We start from the raw sequence: 5,928 nt of genomic DNA, 5'->3' as shown, positions 1-5,928 counted from the left end.
AAATATGGCTCAAGCAGGAAGTTTGACCCTTGAGGACCAAGATGGCACAGACAGGTTGTTTATGGGATGAAGTTGGCTCCCGCTGGGCTGTTTGGGGACAAGTTGGCTCCCGCTGGAATGTTTGGGGACATTGTTGGCTCCCACTGGGCTGTTTGGTGACAACGTTGGCTCCCACTTGGTCTGTTTGGGGACATTGTTGGCTCCCACTTGGTCTGTTTGGGGACAACGCTGGCTCACTATGGACTGTAATCTGTGTAATCTGAGTGCTGGTCAGGTTCTATGTGGGGAATGTGGACACCAGCGTTGGCCTTTGGGGTATGCAATTTGTGATGTATGCCTGTAATTTAGAGGGTTTCTATCTATACCGTTAATGCTGAGTTTTTATGCGAATTCCAGTCTATTTATATTTGCAAAACTGGATTTGTGTTATTCTGTGTTTTGATCTGTATCTGCTTCAAATACAGGGTTTGTATGGCTTATTCAGTTGATCTATACCTGCAGTGCTGTTTCCATGTGTTTGTTTGATCTATACCTGAACTACAGGGAGTAAGTAAAAAAGAGGTGTGGCTTGGTGAAGAAGGGTCAAAGGGACTCTGGGGATGATTACGGGCAGAGGACCTCTCAATGTCACGGTACATCCAAAAGGAGGGAAGACTGCACTTACTCTCACAGTCTTCCCCTAATCTATGGTCAGTGTGGCAAATATTTGTTTTGGGTGTGGGAGCAGTGGGAGTGATTGCATGCTAGGGAGCGTGGAGCAGGGCCCAGGAAATGCTTGCCTAGGGTCCAATTTTTCTTTGTAACAAAGATTAGTTGTTTTTTTCCTATATTTAATGTATTAAACGTACATTATTTTTACCAGTGTTTAAAGTTATATATTATTGTACTTGTTTGCAAAAAAAAAAAAAAGAGATAAGGAGAAAGTGGGGTAGGGGATATTGGGGAGGAAAAAAGGGGTATCTGATGGGGGGAAAATTCTATCCCCCATATTTTTAGGGGTTCCTACGCCCATGCCGGCAGACCAACGTTCAAAGCTGCCGCTCGGTCACAAAGTTGAAAGGAGCCGTCGTGCAGCTGTAAGACCACCTCCGCCAGCCGCTTTAACTTCATTAGGTGGCCGGCGGATGCGGTCTAACACCGCACGACAGCTGCTTTTAACTTGAGGAGCCGAGGAGTTAAGATTCTGTCCTGCCTATTTTATTTATTTTCATAAAAAGGCCCACCAAAATCCTCAGCACCAGGCCCATGATGCTTTTAATCCAGCCCTGCTGAGGACAAAAATAAAAAGGTCCGGAACAGAGGCCCAGAAACGGTAAGGATCGGTAAGGCTCAGACGCAAGAAAGTAAGCTTGAGCACAACACTCTACACACAACCTAGGCCTATCCAGGAAGTAGGGATAGGAAACTGAGAGCAAGTGAGACTTAGTCCGGAGCGACACATGAACAGAGACACCCGCCAGGGAAAAGGAGAAAGAAGACACATCAAAAGCACGAACGTCGGAAACATGATGAAAAGAAACTAGACACAGAAGCGAGCTTGGCAGACAATTGACGGAAAGACAAGCGGTCGTTGTCCAGCCAAAGCTCCAGGAACTCGAGGACCCTGGAAACGTCCCAAAAAGAAGCATACCGAGGCAAAGGGGGTCTGGAAGACCGAATACCTCGCAGGAGCCGATAGACCGCGGGTCCTTACTGACCCCAAGGCCCGCAACAGGGATATGCGCAGCAGAGATAGACGAGCGAAACACATTAATGGTTCTGTATGACTTACCCTGGGAGAAAAGGTGAGCTAAAAAATTTAGAACGACAATGCTGTTCCACGCACCAGCGACCCCAGACATTTCAAGCCTGAAGGTAAGATTTTCTGGTGCCAGGAGCCCAGGATCCCCAGAGCAATGTTGTGGGCTAAAGAGTGATGGGAGTTTGAGCGCAGGGCTTTCTTCTGTGTTTTGTGGCAGGATGGCAGGATCAAAACAAGAAACTCCAAACACCAGCAGAATAAAAGCAAAATGTAGTTTATTGCAGCTTGCTGTAAGGTCCACAGTGCTGCACTTCACAGGATACCTAAACAAACCAAAACAAAAACAAATCCTACTCCATCTTGGAGACTAACTATACAAGATTCTTACCTCACTAACTAACCAGCCAGCTAATCCAGTCCCAGTCATCAAAGTAGTAGCAGCACCACATCGTTTGTTTGGACCATACCTTTTTTTACAAAGTCTGAGGGCCTCTGGCTTGACTGCCTCACTCCCTGTTACCAGACAACTAATGCCACTAACGACCGCCCTTGCACCTCAGTGCAGGTTAATTGGTTCCACGTGCTGACCTCCCAGCAATTAACCCCCTCATGCTGGGAATAATGAGCGTTCCAACCTGCTACTGATATACACAGACTCCATTACCTTGTCACATATCCTCCCCCCAGCTTAACACAGGAGAGTGTCCCAATTGTTCCCATCTCTATCAACAACTTTATGTAACATGTGTTTCAGGGTCCTATTGAATGTTTCGACTAACCCATCTGTTTAAGGATGGTACACAGATGTCCTCAAAGCTTTTATTTGTAACAAATGACACAACTCTTTCATTAGTCGGGACATAAAAGGGGTACCTTGGTCAGTTAAAATCTCTTTTGGTAACCCTACCCGAGAAAATACTTGAAGCAATTCTTTTGCTATGGTTTTGGAAGCAGTATCGCAGAGGGGAATAGATTCTGGGTAGCGTGTAGCATAATCCAATATGACCAGAATATATTGATTGCCCTTAGCCAATTTTTCTATTGGTCCCACCAAATCCATAGCGATTTGCTCAAAAGGGGTTTCAATAATTGGTAATGGGATTAGGGGTGCTCTTAGATGAGGTTTTGGGGTCGCTAGCTGGCAGTCTGGGCATGAGGCACAGTACCGCTTTACCTCTTCATATACCCCAGGCCAAAAGAATCGCCTTAAAACCCTTTCCTGAGTTTTTTCTACCCCCAAGTGTCCCCCAAACAAATGAGAATGGGCCAATTCCAACACCTTCCTCCTGAAGGACCTTGGTACTATGAACTGTTCAAGTTCTTGCCCCTCCTCTCTGATCACTCTATAAAGTAGAGTGTAAGTTCCTAGTACACCTATGCTTATCTTCCCTTCTCTCACATCTTGTCTTGCGCCTTTTACAAAACAAATCTGGGTGTGCAAATGGGAAAACACAAACCGGCTCTCTCGGTTTGAATTAAGCTTTGAAACGTCGGGAAATTGCGTCCAAGAATAAGGGGATGGGGTAATTTAGGTACCACTGCAGCCACTACTGGAAATGTTTGGCCCCCATAGCCTATGTTTACAGAGGTAGTAGGGTATGATACAGTACAGTCATGTACACAGAGTATCCCAACCTTCTTACTTGGGAGCAACTGAAACGGCTGAATGAGACTGCTTGTCACTAAAGTAATATTGCTCCCACAAGAGCTAAGGTCTCCACAAGAGTTACGGTTTCCTTCCCATTTAACAAAACAGATTTATCAAATATACATTTTTCGGTCTGTTTCCCAACCAAACAGATTAGTCCACAAAAGTAATTTATAGAATTATACCCACATTCCATAGGTTCCTGCGAATGATGACATCCAGCTTTTATGTGACCTAGTTCCCCACAATCAAAGCAAGTAACTGGAGGTCTCCTGGTTTGCCATTCTTTTGAGGGTTTATAGTCCTGGCTTCCATCCGGGGAAACTTTAGGGCCTCCAGTTCGGATCACAGCTTGATTTTTCCCATAGTTCCAGGGCCTTGAGCTTGTGAGCAGTCTTTGGTTCTGTTGCATTTTAGTTTGCAATGTAGATTTTAACTCTTTCACTGCTGTATATTGTTCAACCAGTGCCACCATTGCATCATAAATTGTAGGGCCTTGGGGTAATCCTCGCAAAAAACGATCCAAAACCAAGGTCTCAATTATTTGAGCCGGCGTTGAACTCTCTGGTTTCAACCATCTCCTGGCCAGATGAATCAAATCAAACATTTGTGATCTTGGTGCCTTCTGTTACTGGTATTTCCAACTGTAGAACCGTTGGGCACGTATCACTAGAGTCACGCCAGTCCTTGCAAGAATCTCTGCTTTAAGAACATCATAGCTAGCAGCCGCCTCTTCCTCTAGGTCAAAATAGGCTTTTTGAGCTTCACCAAGCAAAAAAGGTGCAACTATACCAGCCCATTGAGTGCGAGGCCATTGCTCTCTGATTGCAGTTCGCTCAAAAGCTGTTAGATAGGCCTCTACATCATCTTGCGGCGTCATCTTTTGCAGATACTGATTTGCATGGATTGGTTTTGGACTGCTGCTCTGTTCATCTGTGGTAGTTTTTGAGAGTTGATGTACAATCTCTTTTAGGACAATCCTGTCCTCTTGCTGTGCTTCCATCATAGCTCCCATCTGAGCAGTTATCAGCTGGTTGGTTTCCTGTTGCACTGTAGTAGCATGCAGGAGGGCCTTTAAAACATCCTCCATGTTGATACAGGGTTCAAACAGCAAGATCCCACTCCTGACACTTGTGGCAGGATGGCCCGATCAAAACAAGAAACTCCAAACACCAGCAGAATAAAAGCAACATGTAGTTTATTGCAGCTTGCTGTAAGGTCCACAGTGTTGCACTTCACAGGATACATAAACAAACCAAAACCAAAACAAATCCTACTCCATCTTGGAGACTAACTATACAAGATTCTTACCTCACTAACTAACCAGCCAGCTCATTAGAGACTTTTTACCTTTAGCTCAAAGTAGCGAGGTGAATTGTTCAGTGTAGGACTCGCCTAAGAGGTTTGCCGTGATGTGGCAGACGAGCTTACACTTTAAATGGCCATTGGAGTGAAACTAAAAACTAAATGGTAGTCTATACAAAAACCGACTACCGTCTGAAGGACCCAAGGGTCTGAAGAAAGGGCGGACCAAGCTTGGAAAAAATGGTCGGGTCTGCCGCAATAGGTAGAAGAGGAAAAACAGGAACGGGTACCTGAAGCCGTTCTTCCCCATAAGGTCTAAGATCCTCTGTCACGGAGGGCATCTCACTCGAATGGAGTGCGATAACGGGACCAGTAGGTGGTAGAGGAGTCCGGAAACCGGGGTCTTGAGCCAAAGGAGGCCGATCTGCTGGCAGCACGACCCCTTTGCCGACCAGCCCTGGCGGAAAAACGGTCTCCTGACTGAAAAACTCTCTTCAAGGATGTCTATGCCTTGTCCAGGGAGGTGAAAACCGTGACGTTGCGGGTGAGATCTTTGAGGAATTTCTCACCGAAGAGCAACCCTTTCGCTTCAGGGCCAAGCTCCTTTGGCGCCAGCTCCACCAGTTTGGTGTCGAGCTTGAACAGGGCCGCTTTATGGTGCTCTGCAGATAGGGCACAGTTGGCATTCCCCAGAAGGCAGAGGGCCCTCTGGGTCCATTCGTGGACCAAATGGGCATCCAATGGCGATCCATCAACGAGGGCCTTGTCCGCCATCTGAAAGATGTGAGTAAGTGGAACTTAGACGTCCAGGAGATTCTCCTGGGTGGAACACAGGCCCAACTCGATGCCCTTCCTGGGGTCCTTCCCGTGCCTTGTAAGGAAGGACTGGTCAAATTTGGGCGTGTATGTCACCTTGGCAGGAATGGTAGGACAGGGACATTCAGAGCGGAGCCACTTTCTGACCTCCTTATTCAAGAGGCGGCGGAGCCAAAACTTGATGAACTACGCAATGTGATCCGATGGGGTCCATTCGGTCGAGAGTGGGTGGCGCAGCGACCTGGGGTCAAACAGTGGGACGCCCAACTCACTGGTGACCTCGAAAGGCTGATCCTGCTTCGAACAGGAGGGTTTAGGGTCGCCAGGGTGTAAATCAGGCTCACAAGCCATAAGAGACGGGGAACCGTGCCTGCAAGAGCCCGCCCGGTACTCATCCAGCACCTCATATTCTGCCTCT

Source organism: Sceloporus occidentalis, unplaced genomic scaffold (genome assembly GCF_023333645.1).
Source record: "Sceloporus occidentalis isolate IW3139 unplaced genomic scaffold, rSceOcc1.0.p SCAF_170, whole genome shotgun sequence".
Lineage (NCBI taxonomy): Eukaryota > Metazoa > Chordata > Lepidosauria > Squamata > Phrynosomatidae > Sceloporus > Sceloporus occidentalis.
Note: the sequence above shows the minus strand (reverse complement) of the source record.